Source organism: Leucopleurus acutus (genome assembly GCF_964270905.1).
Source record: "Leucopleurus acutus genome assembly, chromosome: X".
NCBI lineage: Eukaryota > Metazoa > Chordata > Mammalia > Artiodactyla > Delphinidae > Leucopleurus > Leucopleurus acutus.
The window spans coordinates 73692086-73708593 of record NC_139148.1 but is presented as its reverse complement, the minus strand read 5'-3'; the positions used below and the strand labels follow the sequence as shown (position 1 = coordinate 73708593).

The following is a 16508-nucleotide window of genomic DNA, read 5'->3' as shown; positions in this document are numbered from 1 at the left end:
TGAAGAGACCAATCACAAGCACTGAAATTGAAACTGTGATTAAAAACCTTCCAACATACAAAACCCCAGGACCAAATGGCTTCACAGGCGAATTCTATCAAACATTTAAAGAAGAGCTAAAACCTATCCTCCTCAAACTCTTCCAAAATATAGCAGAGTGAGGAACACTCCCAAACTCATTCTATGAGGCCACCATCACCCTGATACAAAAAACAGACAAATAGGTCACAAAGAAAAAAAGCTACAGGCCAATGTCACTGAGGAACATAGGTGCAAAACTCCTCAACAAAATATTAGCAAACAAAATCCAACAGCACATTAAAAGGATCGTACACCATGATCAAGTGCAGTTTATCCCAGGAATGCAAAGATTCTTCAATATATGCAAATCAGTCAATGTGATACACCATATTAACAAATTGAAGGAGAAAAAACATATGATCATCTCAACAGATGCAGAGAAAGCTTTCACAAAATTCAACTGCCATTTATGATAAAAGCCTCCAGAAAGTAGGAATAGAGGGAACTTACCTCAGCATAATAAAAGTCATATATGAAAAACTCACAGCCAACGTTGTCTTCAATGGTGAAAAACTGAAACCATTTTCACTAAGATCAGAAACAAGACAAGGTTGCCCATTCTCACCAGTATTATTCCACATAGTTTTGGAAGTTTTAGCCACAGCGATGATAAAAGAAAAAGAAATGAAATGAATCCAAATCGGAAAAGAAGAAGTAAAGCTGTCACTGTTTGCAAATGACATGATACTATACATAGAGAATCCTGAAGACTCTACCGGAAATCTACTAGAGCTAATCAATGAAATTGGTAAAGTTGCAAGATACAAAATTAATGCACAGAAATCTCTTGCATTCCTATACACTAATGATGAAAAATCTGAAACTGAAATTAAGAAAACACTCCCATTCACCATGGCAACAAAAAGTATAAAATATCTAGGAATAAACCTAACTAACGGAGACAAAAGATCTGTATGCAGAAAACTATGACACTGATGAAAAAATTTAAAATAATAGAAACAGATGGAGAGATATGCTATGTTCTTGGATTGGAAGAATCAACATTGTAACAATAACTATACTACCCAAAACAATGTACATATTCGATGCAATCCCTATCTAATTACCAACAGCATTTTTCACAGAACTAAAACAAAAAAATTCACAATTTGTATGGAAACACAAAAGACCCCGAATAGCCAAAGCAATCTTGAGAATGAAAAATGGAGCTGGAGGAATCAGGCTCCCTGGCTTCGGACTATGCTACAAAGCTACAGTAGTCAAGACAGTATGGTACTGGCACAAAAACAGAAATATAGATCAATGGAACAAGATAGAAAGCCCAGAGATAAACCCACACACATATGGTCACCGTATCTTTCATAAATGAGGCAAGAATATACAGTGGAGAAAAGACAGCCTCTTCAATAAGTGGTGCTGGGAAAACTGGACAGGTGCATATAAAAGTATGAAATTAGAACACTCCCTAACACCATACACAAAATTAAACTCAAAATGGATTAAAGACCTAAATGTAAGGCCAGACACTATAAAACTCTTAGAGGAAAACATAGGCAGAACACTCTATGACATAAATCACAGCAAGATCCTGTTTGACCCACCTCCTAGAGAAATGGAAATAGAAACAAAAATAAAAAAAGGGACCTAATGAAACTTAAAAGCTTTTGCACAGCAAAGGAAACCATAAACAAGACCAAAAGACAACCCTCAGAATGGGAGAAAATATTTGCAAATGAAGCAACCGACAAAGGATTAATCTCCAAAATTTACAAGCAGCTCATGCAGCTCAGTATCAAAAAAACAAATAACCCAATTCAAAAATGGGCAGAAGACCTAAATAGACATTTCTCCAAAGAAGATATACAGATTGCCAACAAACACATGGAAGAATGCTCAACATCATTAATCATTAGAGAAATGCAAATCAAAACTACAATGAGATATCATCTCACACTGGTCATAGTGGCCATCATCAAAAATTCTACAAACAGTAAATGTTGGAGAGGGTGTGGAGAAAAGAGAACCATCTTGCACTGCTGGTAGGAATGTAAATTGAAACAGCCACTATGGCTAACAGTATGGATGCTCCCTAAAAAACTAAAAATAGAACTACCATATGACCTAGCAATCCCACTACTGGGCATATATCCTGAGGAAACCATAATTCAAAAAGGGTCATGTACCATAATGTTCACTGCAGCTGTATTTACAATAGCCAGGACATGGAAGCAACCTAAGTGTCAATAAACAGATGAATGGGTAAAGAAGATGTTGCACATATATACAATGGAGTATTACTCAGTCATAAAAAGAAATGAAATTGAGTTATTTGTAGTGAAGTGGATGGACCTAGAGTCTGTCATTCAGAGTGAATTAATCAGACCGAGAAAAAGAAATACTGTATGCTGGCACATATATATGGAATCTAAAAAACAAAACAAAAGAAAGCAAAAAAAATGGTCATGAAGAACCTAGGGGCAAGACGGGAATAAAGACGCAGACCTAGTAGAGAATGGACTTGAGGATATGGGGAGGGGGAAGGATAAGCTTCCCCCTCCCCCTTCCTTGAGGGGGAAGGACAAAGTGAGAAAGTGGCATGGACATATATACACTACCAAATTTAAAATAGATAGGTGGTGGGAAACAGTCGCATAGCACAGGGAGATCAGCTCGGTGCTTTGTGACCACCTAGAGGGGTGGGATAGGGAGGGTGGGAGAGAGGGAGTCACAAGAGGGAGGAGATATGGGGATATATGTATGTGTATATATATATATATTTATATATATATATATGTATGTATAGGTGATTCACTTTGTTATAAAGCAGAAACTAACACACCATTGTAAAGCAATTATACTCCAATAAAGATGTTAAAAAACAAAAAACAAAAGCCTCTTTTGAAGGCATATCCAATTCCCCCATTTCCTCAGTTGATTGATTCCAATGACGTATAGACTCTGAACAACATCCATGCCTTTTAAAGACTCCACTACTTTGTCTCTCAGCCTCGAGTAAAACTGGAATAATTGGATGGATGGTTTTAATCCTTTCTTTCTTTCTTTCTTTCTTTCTTTCTTTCTTTCTTTCTTTCTTTCTTTCTTTCTTTCTTTCTTTCTTTCTTTCTCTTTCTTTCTTTCTTTCTTTCTTTCTTTCTTTCTTTCTTTCTGTCTTTCTTTCTTTCTTTCTTCCTTTCTCTTTCTTTCCTTCATCATTCCTCCTCCCTCCTTCCCTTCTTTTCCTCATTCCTTTCTTCCTTCTTTTATTCACAGGGCAAATCATTATTAAGTACTTACTATGTGTCAAGTACTGGCTAGGTGACATGTATATGAAACAGACCTGGCCCCTGCCTTCCAGGAGCTCACAATCTATGGGGGTATGCAGGCTAGTAAATTGATAATTATGATATAATGTGATAAGTACCAGGATAAGTGAAGTATGGGATTTTCTGTAAGCATGAAAATTGTACTTATCCAAAATCAAAGTAAAAAGAAAATAAAGCTGAAGCTTGGTGAATAAATATGAGCTGGTCTATTGGTTATTATATGGTAAAATGCTTTTTGAGTTTATTAACTGAGTGTTTCTATTTAGCTACTCTGTGGAAAATGAATTTGGGGAGGAGCAAAACTGTAAGAAAGGCTACCTGTTAAGAGATTTTTGCAGTAGTTCATGTAAGAAATAATGTTATTTTTATTTAAGGTGAGTATGAAAAGAAATTGATAAACTGAAGACTTATTAAAAAGGTCGAATCAGGGCTTCCCTGGTGGCACAGTGTTTAAGATTCCACCTGGCAATGCAGGCGACATGGGTTCGAGCCCTGGTCTGGGAAGATCCCACATGCCACAGAGCAACTAAGCCCGTGCACCACAACTACCAAGCCTGCGCTCTAGAGCCCGCCAGCCACAACTACTGAGCCCACGCACCACAACTACTGAAGCCCGCGCACCTAGAGCTCATGCAGTTCAACAAGCGAAGCCACCTCAATGAGAAGCCCATGCAGCGCACGAAGAGTAGCCCCCACTCACCGCAACTAGAGACAGCCTGCACGCAGCAACGAAGACCCAATGCAGCCAAAAATAAATAAATTTTAAAAAGAGATAGAATCAACCTGAGTCAGCAGTTGATTAAATGTAGGAGATGAGGGAGAAGGTGGAATCAAAGATGACATCCAGATTATTAATTGGACAATTAGATAGACAGTGGTGACATTTGTTGGGACAGGGAACACAGAAAAACCGATTTGAGATGTGAGGATAGAGTTGAGTTCAAATATGGATGTGTTGTATATGAAATGGGAGATAAATATCCAGGTGGAAGTGTTCAGTAAGCAACTGGATAGTTAATCTGGAACCTAGGAGAAATATCTAAGAGAAGTGATAGAGATTTGAGAGTCACAAACTGAGATAGTTGTTCCAATTATGAGAGCATATGAGATAATCTATGGAGAATGTGCACAGTAAGAAAAAAAAAGATCCAGGATACCAACATGGACCCAACTAATATACTAGCCAATTTACAGGGGTGACACATCTCCCATACTGTATATTTTCATCTATATTTTCATCTGAATCCTTAATAGATTATGTACCCATTCATTCAATGAGGCTTTATCAAGTGCCTACTGTGGGCCATACATAGACAAGTATAAAAAATACACATGCTGTCACCATGACAACACTCATGGGTACTGAGAAAATGAAACCAAGGGCTATCATGAAGGTTCCCATTTGTCTTCAACAAAAGTGTTTGACAAATGGTCCGAAATAATCTTTATAAAAAGAAAATCAAGTGTTGCAATCCAACTCTTTTATCAAAATTAATAAAGAAAAATGCAACCTAAGTGTCCATTGACAGATGAATGCATAAAAAAGATGTGGCACATATATAAAAAGGAATATTACTCAGCCATAAAAAGAAGTGAAATTAAGTTATTTGTAGTGAGGTGGATGGACCTAGAGTCTGTCATACAGAGTGAAGTAAGCCAGAAAGAGAAAAACAAATACCGTATGCTAAACATATAGATGGAATCTAAAAAATAAAAAAAAAGGTTCTGAAAACCCTAGGGGCAGGACAGAAATAAAGACACAGACATAGAGAATGGACTTGAGGACACAGGGAGGGGGAAGGGTAAGGTGGGACAAAGTGAAAGAATAGCACTGACATATATACACTACCAAATGTAAAATAGATAGCTAGTGGGAAGCAGCAGCATAGCACAGGGAGATCAGCTCAGTGCTTTGTGACCACCTAGAGGGGTGGGATAGGGAGGGTGGGAGGGAGACACAAGAGGGAGGGGATATGGGGATATATGTATACATATAGCTGATTCACTTTGTTATACAGCAGAAACTAACACACCATTGTAAAGCAATTATACTCCAATAAAGATGTTTAAAAAATAAATAAATAAAAAAGAATTTAAAAAAGAAAATGAAAATATAGAAATGGTTTCAATTGCATTGCCTGTAGTAGAATATAGAGATATCATGATACAATTTTTTGTGAAAGACAAAATTCAACTCAAGTCTTGTACCACAATAGGTAGAGAAAATGAAACCTAGCTTGTCTGTGCCATTGCATCAGATTGCTTATGGCTCCACTCATGGCATACTTCATGTCATCATTGAGAGGGTCTTTGAAGAACTTGTTTGCACTGATTAAGAACTATGCTTCAAGAAGTTTCCTGGAACCATCCTACACAATGATGACGATAATGATAATTTAGCCTTCAATTGATGACCCAGAGTCACTATATTAATCAGGTATAAAACCCTTCATACTGGGATAAACTTTGTTCAGAGAATTTTGCCTTTTTTTATTAGTTAGGATGTATACTGTTCAAGATAAAAGACAAAGTGATGACTGGAAAGTATTGTTAGCAATATTCTGTACACAGATTACCATTTTAACATCTATTTTGCTGGGTAGTCATTTATGAACATAAATATTACATTGTACCTTAAGTATAAGAAGTGTTCTGCTATAAAATATGTAAGAAATTAAAAATTTACAAAGCAAGCTGTGCATACAAATTAACAAACATGGTCATTGTTTTCTGATAAGTATTAATGATTCTAAGGAAATCAAAGGAGAACTTAGTTCAAGTTAATCATTAGAATAGGTAATAGAAATATAAACAGATTATTTTAAATAACACTTTAAAAATAAGTATCAATAGGGCCTTAACTTTAATACACATTGTTGTTGGTTTCGACACTTTAGTGTAAGAATTTAGGAATTGTTTTGGTCCTTAATCATTTCATAGACAGATTTTATTTTATTTTATTTTTGGCGGTACGCAGGCCTCTCACTGTTGTGGCCTCTCCTGTTGCGGAGCACAGGCTCCGGACGCGCAGGCTCAGCGGCCATGGCTCACGGGCCCAGCTGCTCCGCGGCATGTGGGATCTTCCCAGACTGGGGCACGAACCTGTGTCCTCTGCATTGGCAGGCGGACTCTCAACCACTGCGCCACCAGGGAAGCCCGATTCTATATGGGAACATATAGAATAGGCAAAGTGTTACAATGCAGCCTCTATAAAACTCAAAGTTGGGTACTTAAAAGAGGAGGAAGAAAGTTTCTGAAGTGGGATATAACTTCAGTATATCATGCTCTAAAGAGCTGGCCCATGACTGTCAGCAATATCTAAAATCTGAGTGGGTAGTCTGGATTAGGTTTTGCATTACTCTATAATTTAATAACTTAGTATGACTATTATGCTATGAAGATGACCTCTTTGGGGTTCATTTATAGTAGCACCATATACAAGCACTAATTTTAATTGAATAATTCTTTTTTATGATATCTACTTTTTCAGTGTATTGTCCCAAGTCTCAGATAGATCTTGGTTTGAATTCTAGCTCTGCCACTTAAAGCTGTGTGGCTTTGGACAATCAATTTAATCTTGCTTACCCTTGTTTTCTTTATCTGTAAAATGCAGATAATTACATTATCTACATTATATAATTGTTTCGAAGATTAAATGAGGCATAGAGTGTCAAGGTTATGCATAGCACAAAATATGGTAAGCACTCGATTCATCTTATCATATCTTCTGTGATCATCTTCTGTTATCTCTGTCATTTCTCTTTTCGGGGGCAAAGAATTATGAAAGAGTTAGCACAGGTTCAATCAGTAGTTTTTTCTATATCTACAAAACAGAGACTCCATCTAAAACGAAGTAAGATCATACAAGATTTAAGCCCTGAAATTAAGCAACTAAACACAGAAAATGAGGCAGCAGATGAATTAATTGGTTTGATGCTTTCTGACTCCTATATCTGGGTTTACACTCAAGTGTTAAAATTGTGACACACCCCCTATGTTTCCAGTTGTTACCTGCACTCAACATTTTTCACGCATTACCATCGTGGAGTATCTTTGCCAATTGGACCAGTTTATATTTCAATATGAACCCCATGGTGAGTGAGGGAGCATCTTAGAGACTCCAAAGCTATGTGAAAATCTATTAGGGCCCTTTGTAGTTCACTTTTTGGTGTTTTTGAAAGAGATGGAGGAAAATGTATATTGGAGAAGAGGTAATAGCTCAGATATTTTTAATGTCACAGTATGAGCTTTAATGGGCTGGCAGAAATGTCACCTGGAATTCTCATGATCACAGAAGCAGCAGTAATTAATTATTTCACAATGCATGATGCAGACACACCCTTAATGTCTTTGTTTTCTCCACTGCATCTCATTTCCTAATGATGTCTAGGCAGGAAGCTCTGCATGTGGAGGTCCATTGGTTGGTTGTTCAGCTAAGTTGAAGTGAAACTGGACGGAATTATGAGGTGTATAACTTTTATGTTAGAATTCATAACCTTTTCCTTTTAGAAAACTTCTCTCAGATAGCTTATGTGTTTTTTTTAAATTTTTATTGGAGTTGATTTAAAATGTTATGTTAGTTTCAGGTGTACAGCAAAGTGAATCAGTGAAACATATACATATACCCACTCATTTTTAGATTATTTTCGCATATAGGCCATTACAGGGTATTGAGTAGAGTTCCCTGTGCTATACAGTAGGTCCTTATTAGTTATCTCTTTTATATATAGTAGTGTGTATGTGTCAATCTCAGTCTTCCAATTTATCCCTACCCCTCTTACCCCCAGGTTACCATAAGTTTGTTTTTTATATCTATAACCTTATTTCTGTTTTTTGGTAAGTTCATTTGTAGCCTTTTTTTAAGATTCCACTTAGAGGGAATATCATATGACATTTGTCTTTCTCTGTCTGACTTACTTCAATCAGTATGACAATCTCTATGTTCATCCATGTTGCTGAAATGGCATTATTTCATTCTTTCTTGTAATTAATTTTTATTAGAGTATAGTTGCTTTACAATGCTGTGTTAGTTTCTGCTGTATAACAAAGTGAGTCAGCTATACATATACATATATCCCCATATCTCTTCCCTCTTGCGTCTCCCTCCCATCCTCCTTATCCCACCCCTCTAGGTGGTCACAAAGCACCAAGCTGATCTTCCTGTGCTGTGAGGCTGCTTCCCACTAGCTATCTATTTTACTTTTGGTAGTGTATATATGTCCATGCCACTCCCTCACTTCGTCCCAACTTACCCTTCCCCCTCCCCATGTCCTCAAGTCCATTCTCTATGACTGCGTCTTTATTCCTGTCCTGCCCCTAGGTTCTTCATAACCATTATTTTTTTTAGATTCCATATATATGTGTTAGCATGCCATATTTGTTTTTCGCTTTCTGACTTACTTCACTCTATATGACAGACTCTAGGTCCATCCACCTCACTACAAATAACTCAATTTCATTTCCTTTTATGGCTGAGTAATATTCCATTGTATATATGTGCCACAACTTCTTTATCCATTCATCTGTCGATGGACGGTTAGGTTGCTTCCATGTCCTGGCTTCTGTAAATAGTGCTGCAATGAACATTGGGGTGCATGTATCTTTTCAAATTATGGTGTTCTTCAGATATATGCCCAGGAGTGGGATTGCTGGATCATATGGTAGTTCTATTTTTAGTGTTTTAAGGAACCTCCATACTGTTCTCCAGAGTGGCTGTATCAATTTAAATTCCCACCAACAGTGTAGGATGGTTCCCTTTTCCCCACACCCTCTCTAGCATTTATTGTTTGTAGATTTTTGATGGTGGCCATTCTGACCGGGGTAAGGTGATAATTTTTTGTAGCTTTGACTTGCATTTCTCTAATAATTAGTGATCTTGCCCATCTTTTCAACTGCTTTTTGGCTACCTGTATGTCTTCTTTGCAGAAATGTCTATATAGATCTTCTGCTCATTTTTGGATTGGGTTGTTTGTTTTTTTGATATTGAGCTGCATGAGCTATTTCAATACTTTGGAAATTGATCCCTTATTGGTTGCTTCATTCACAAATATTTTCTCCCATTCTGAGGGTTCTCTTTTTGTCTTCTTTATGGTTTCCTTTGCTGTGCAAAAGCTTTTGTTTCATTAGGTTCCATTTGTTTATTTTTGTTTTTATGTCCATTTCTCTAGGAGGTGGGTCAAAAAGGATCTTGCTGTGATTTATGTCATAGAGTGTTCTGCCTATGTTTTCCTCTAAGAGTTTTATAGTGTCTGGCCTTACATTTCGGACTTTAGTCTATTTTGAGTTTATTTTTGTGTATGGTGTTAGGGAGTGTTATAACTTCATTCCTTTACATGTAGCTGTCCAGTTTTCCCAGCACTACTTATTGCAGAGGCTGTCTTTTCTCCATTATATATTCTTGCCTCCTTTATCAAAGGTAAGGTGACCATATGTGCATGGGTTTATCTCTGGGCTTTCTATCCTGTTCTATTGATCTATATTTCTGTTTTTGTGCCAGTACCATACTATCTTGACTACTGTAGCTTTGTAGTATAGTGTGAGGTCAGGGAGCCTGATTCCTCCAGCTCCATTTTTCATTGTAAAGATTGCTTTGGCAATTCGGGTTCTTTTGTGTTTCCATACAAATTGTGAAATTTTTTGTTCTAGTTCTGTGAAAAATGCCATTGGTAGTTTGATAGGGATTGCATTGAATCTGTAGATTGCTTTGGGTAGTAGAGTCATTTTCACAATGTTGATTTTTCCAATCCAAGAACGTGGTGTATCTCTCCATAGGTTTGTATCATTTTTAATTTCTTTCATCAGTGTCCTATAGTTTTCTGCATATAGGTCTTTTGTCTCCCTAGGTAGGTATATTCCTAGGTATTGTATGCTTTTTGTTGCAATGGTAAATGGGAGTGTTTTCTTAATTTCAGTTTCAGATTTTTCATCATTAGTGTATAGGAATGCAAGAGATTTCTGTGCATTAATTTTGTATCCTGCAACTTTACCAATTTCATTGATTAGCTCTAGTAGATTTCTGGTAGAGTCTTCAGGATTCTCTATGTATAGTATAATGTCATCTGCAAGCAGTGACAATTTTACTTCTTTTCTGATTTGGATTTCTTTTATTTCTTTCTTGTCTCTGATTGCTGTGGATAAAACTTCCAAAACTATGTTGAAAAATAGTGGTGAGAGTGGGCAACCTTGTCTTGTTCCTGATCTTATTGGAAATGGTTACAGTTTTCCACCATTGAGAATGATGTTGGCTGTGGGTTTGTCATATATGGCCTTTATTATGTTTAGGTAAGTTCCCTCTATGCCTACTTTCTGGAGAATTTTTATCATATATGTGAGTGGAATTTTGTCAAAAGCTTTTTCTCTATCTATTGAGATGATCATATGTTTTTTTCTCCTTCAATTTGTTAATATGGTGTATCACATTGATTGATTTGTGTATATTGAAGAATCTTTGCATTTCTGGGATAAACTGCACTTGATCATGGTGTACAATCCTTTTAATGTGCTGTTGGATTCTGTTTGCTAATATTTTGTTGAGGAGTTTTGCACCTATGTTCCTCAGTGATATTGGCCTGTAGCTTTCTTTCTTTGTGACATATTTGTCTGTTTTTTGTATCAGGGTGATGGTGGCCTCATAGAATGAGTTTGGGAGTATTCCTCCCTCTGCTATATTTTGGAAGAGTTTGAGAAGAATAGATGTTAACTCCTCTCTAAATGTTTGATAGAATTCGCCTGTGAAGCCATCTGGTCCTGGACTCTTGTTTGTTGGAAGACTTTTAACCACAGTTTCAATTTCAGTGCTTGTGATTGGTCTGTTTATATTTTCTATTTCTTCCTGGTTCAGCCTTGGAAGGTTGTGCATTTCTAAGAATTTGTCCATTTCTTCCAGGTTGTCCATTTTATTGGCATATAGTTGCTTGTAGTAATCTCTCATGATCCTTTGTATTTCTGCAGTGTCAGTTGTTACTTCTCCCTTTTCGTTTCTAATTCTGTTGATTTGAGTATTCTCCCTTTTTTTCTTGATGAGTCTGGCTAATTGTTTATCAGTTTTGTTTATCTTCTCAAGTAGTCACTTTTAAAATAAATAATTAATTATTTAATTTGTTTACTTTTGGCTACATTGCGTCTTCATTGCTCTGAGCAGACTTTCACTAGTTGCAGCCAGTGGGGACTACTGTTCGTTGTGGTACTTGGGCTTCTCATTGCGGTGGCTTCTGTTGCTGCAGAGAATGGGCTCTAGGCACGTGGGCTTCAGTAGTTGTGACATGCGGGCTCAGTAGTTTTGGCTTGTGTCTTCTAGAGCACAGGCTCAGTAGTTGTGGCGCACTGGCTTAGTTGCTCCACGACATGTGGGACTTTCTTGGACCAGGGATCACAGCCATGTCTTCTGCATTGGCAGGCAGATTCTTAATCACTGCACCACGATGGGAGTCGCTATAGTTTGCTTTTTAAGTGATTCTCTTTTAGGAATATAGGGACTTGGGATAAATTACATCAAATAAAGCAATTTTATGTAGGCCCGTATAGTACATTACCACAGCAATAAACATAATTATAAATAACTAAAAACTGTGGGTTGGAAAAAGCCTACTTTTTACAGTAAACTAGAGATCCATCAAGAATTTAAGCGGTCCAACTATTTCATGGCACCCTGTCTCCACTTCAACCACAAACGTGAAAGGCTGAAGCCTAACTTATGTTATATAAAAATAAATTTCTGAAAAAAAACCCTATTTTGTCTCAGAGTAAGTAAACATAAATTCTTCTACATACCCACTGTCTCCCTATAATGCCATCATGCCATGACTAGCAAAACTATAATACATTGAAAGGACAGTTCCCTCCCCATCTCATCCACAGAATTTCTCTTACATTTTCTACTTTTTTTCTTACAAAGCAGTCATAACTTAGATATCATCGCAATTCATCAGTCATCTAGTCAACCATCAGAATTCATTCTGTGGGAAAGGAAGGAAAAGCAAACAAGCAGGCAAAACCTGAGCTTTCTGCAAAATTTTATCTTTTAATACCTCTAAATAAAATCTTTAAGATGATCATTTAAGCTCAAAAGAAGCTATCTTCAGACTATGTTAGAGATTCTAATTTGTTTACGAATTCTACTACTACTGCTATACACACAGACATACACACACACGCTCACACAAAAAGTACTATTTTTTAGCCCAGTGAGAATGAAAGAGGAAGATTCTTTTCAATCCATATTTGGTACATATTTTCCAACTTCAGGGGACACACACCAAAAACTGAAACTGTGATAAAAAATAAAGAAAATAAAATCAAGGTTGATAGAATTTTTTTAATTTGCATTGGAAGTTCATTTGTTCATGTTACAAATTACACTCCAGAACTTAAGTTCTGGGAACGATCATACAGTAAGGCTGCTGCTCCTACCCCATCCTCAAACTAAAGAAGCCAGTTGCTAACAATGCAGGGTATGAACTCACCCCTTCTCTACTCTTATTTTCCCATCTGTTTTCCCATGGTGTTCTCCTCTACTCATTTGTTCTGCAACCTGAAGTGGACCTAAGTGCTCTCAATGAATAGTTCCTTTTCAGAACTCTTGTTACTGCTCAGTTTCATATCTTTAAGCAGGGATGCTAGGTAGAAGGAAGATCATTATATTAGACATCAGAAACCCTGGATTTGAAGCCTGGTTTGATTTTAAAAATTTACTCTTTATTTTAATATAGACTTCAATTTTTCTCCTGTATAACTAGATGGTTTAGATAATCGCTATATTTCCTTTAGACTCTTAACATTCCATGATTTGCAAGTATTTGCCTCATTTGCTTTCTGTGGTTTTCTTTCTAGTTTTCTCTTTTTTCCCTTTTCATAAATGGCTAGGTTAAATAATGGGATATCAGGAATTGAAAGCCCACTTAGTTGCTTAATTATGAAGTAAGGAGGGTTCATATTCTGAATAAATGAATCTACAAAACAGACAACTGCTCTGCAGAGTAAAATAATATCATCACTTCAGTAAATACAGTAATAATGATGACATTTAATTAGAGGTTCTTGATTAAATAGCTCACAAAACCAACACACACACACATATACACACACATGAACATTTGCTCACTCACACAAATATGAATTACAACAGCTAACAAATGTAAGGAGAAAATATTTCTTAGGGAGCAAATGAACAATACTTGACAGTTGTGCTACACGAGATTGTCCCAGGATAACTCTCATCCAATCTAGCTTTTACTCCTTGTTGGAAAAGAATTGTGGTTTTAAGGACAAGATAACTGTCATAGGGGTCAGTTTAGGGGGCATTCCAGGTAACTTCGTGTTGATGATGGTGATACCAGCTACCATTTATTGAACAAGTATTATTGAACTAGGAAATGTTACTATACCAGGTCTATGGGAATATCCTTATTTTACAGATAAAGAAACTAAAACTTAAGAAGACCAAGTAAAGTTACTGAAGGTTATAAAGCTATTAAGTGACTCTGATATTACTGCAGTTCTGGTGAAAAATTATGTGTTGTTTCTGCTTCATATCTAAGACTCAGTGTGGCGGATGCAATGGAATATAAAATAGCCAATTGTGGGCTTCCTTGGTGGCGCAGTGGTTGAGAGTCCGCCTGCCGATGCAGGGGACACGGGTTCATGCCCCAGTGTGGGAAGATCCCACATGCCGCGGAGCGGCTGGGCCCGTGAGCCATAGCCGCTGAGCCTGTGCGTCCGGAGCCTGCACTCCGCAACCGGAGAGGCCACAACAGTGAGAGGCCCGTGTACCGCAAAAAAACCAGTCAATTGTTCCTCAGGAATCTTCCCCATGCCCCTCATTTTTTCTCTCTCAGTAGACTTTACATTACGAAGTTTATCCATTTTCTTGAGAGTTTTCGTGTAAAGTCTGCATGAACCTTTGCAATCCACCTCTATCTCCTATCACTTTTGTTGTCTCTTTGACTGTCCCACTCTGTCAACATGTCTCTGTGTCTCTCTTAGTCACTCTCTCTCTCTCTCCCTCTCTCTCCAGATTTCTCTCTAGTAAGAGAGAAAATGAAGTCACTAGGCTGAAAAGATACATAAATGTGGAACCTAACACTACATTAGTTTACAAACCCAGTAAGAAACATCTGTGAACATGCAACTGTATGCAACTTGCTGTCCATTGGCTGTTTAAAACTCATAAATGCAGAGATTAGAATGGTGGTTGCCAGGGACTGGGGGTGAGGGAAATGTTAGTCATAGTACGATGTTTCAATTACGCAGGATGAATAAGTTTGGAGAGCTAATGTACAGCATGCTGACTATCCTTAATAATACTGTACTGTATACTTAAAATTTGCTAAGAGAGTAGATCTTAAACTTTCTCACCTCCCAAAAAAGTAACTATGTGAGGTGATAGATATGTTAATTAAGTTGACTGTGGTAATCATTTTTCAGTGTATACATGAATACACAGTGTATACCAAAATATCACATTTTACACCTAAAATATACACAATTTTAATTTTTCAATCATACTTCAATAAATCTAGGGGAAAAAGTAAAAACAAAGAAACAAAAAAAGGTGGTCAGGAAAGGTCTTTCTGAAGAGGTGATAATTGAGCAGAAATCTGATAGAAGAAAGTTATCAAGCCATGCAAAAGTCTGAGGGGAGAGTTTGCACAACATAAAGGAAAACAAGTAGAAAGAATTTAAATCAGAGAATGAGTTTTTGTGTTCTTGGAACAGTACGAATGCCATGGGGGTTGGAGAAGATTGAGTGGTGGGAGCTGATGGGAAACAGGTCAGAGAGCTTAAATAATGTAAAGTCTTGTAAGCCACAGTAGACGAGTTTGGAGTTTATTCTCAGTGCAATGGGAAGCAATTGGAGTATTTAAAGAAGGAGAGTGGCATGACATGGTGTGTGTTTCTAAAAGATTGATCTAATTTCTGTGTAGTGGATAGAATGTAGGGGGTCAAGAGTAGAAGCAAAGAGACCTGTGAAGGGCTACTGAAAGTATGTAAGCAAGTCTAGGCAAGAGTTGATAGTGGCTTGGACTGGGGATATAGGAGTGGAGATGGTCAAAAGTGTCTTGATTTTGGATAAAATTTGAAGGTAAAACTGACGCGTCTTGTTGATGGATTGGATTAGAATAAAGATGTGAAAAAAAAGAAGTGTCAAAAATGACTCCTAGATTTTTTAACTTTAGCAGTTTAGTAAATGGTAGTGACATTTATTGACTCAGGAAGTACTGGAGGAGGAGCCAGTTTGAGATGGGGATAATTGAAAGTTCTATTTGTCCATACTAAGTTTGAGTTGCCTCCAAGCAGAGTTTTCATAGGCAGTTGGATATATAAGTCTTGGGGACAGGGGGTGAGGCCAGAGATGGATATATATTAAGCAACCACTTTTTGATAGACTCTAGATTAAGAACCATGAGGTGCATACTAAAAATATAATAATAAAAGGCACTGCCAATCAGGAAACCTCAATGGAATTCATAACATACAACATAGGTCTGCAGGACAACCTTTGGAATGTTTACAAATATAAAGGTTTGTACAGGTGATTATAAATTAATATAAATTAACATGTTTACCAAGGTGGTAAAAAATGAACATTTATTTGAAGACAAGGTGAGGCTAATGTAGAGTTTCCTGAAAGGTCTGGGAAAGTAAGGTTAATGAAAAGGCATGATTTGCTTCTTCTTGATAAAGACCTTATAACTGAGATTGTATTATGTAGAGTTAATTTAAATATTTGCCATTTCATACGTTTAAGATCACAAAAAGGAAGTGAGTGGTACATTTAGTGTTTGGGTTGTTTTTAATGTACTTGCCATTCTGGTTTCACTACCTTTGTTAGAGGGAAAATAGAAAACAGGTAACTCATGTAGTCTTATTGCAATTATCCAGATTCACAGTAAGCTAACCCAGGAAACTGGAACAATAAACCTGTCACTCATTTAGTCAAGTGCATGAGATCATGGAACCAATGAGAAATGCTGCTTGAATAAGAGTTTGGGAACTACACCAATTAGATAGAGGATGCTTTACATTAAGCACTGTTCCACAGTTTTGCTTAAAAGTGGCTTCAGCTGCAACTTAACTGTTTCCTATGGGAATCAAATTTTCTCCTTTAACTTTGCCTCCATTCTCCCTCACTCACACCATGATGCA

General features: G+C 37.0%; 1 long non-coding RNA gene across 1 annotated transcript in view; it reads right to left on the bottom strand.

The window, feature by feature from the left end:
- Positions 1-3090: 3090 nt before the first annotated feature.
- LOC309977891 overlaps positions 3091-16508 on the bottom strand; it is a 1160683-nt gene continuing 1147265 nt past the window's right edge. Inside the window, exon 2 of the long non-coding RNA XR_014327105.1 lies at positions 3091-3195. This is a non-coding gene — a long non-coding RNA (uncharacterized lncRNA). The remainder of the gene's footprint in view (positions 3196-16508) is intronic.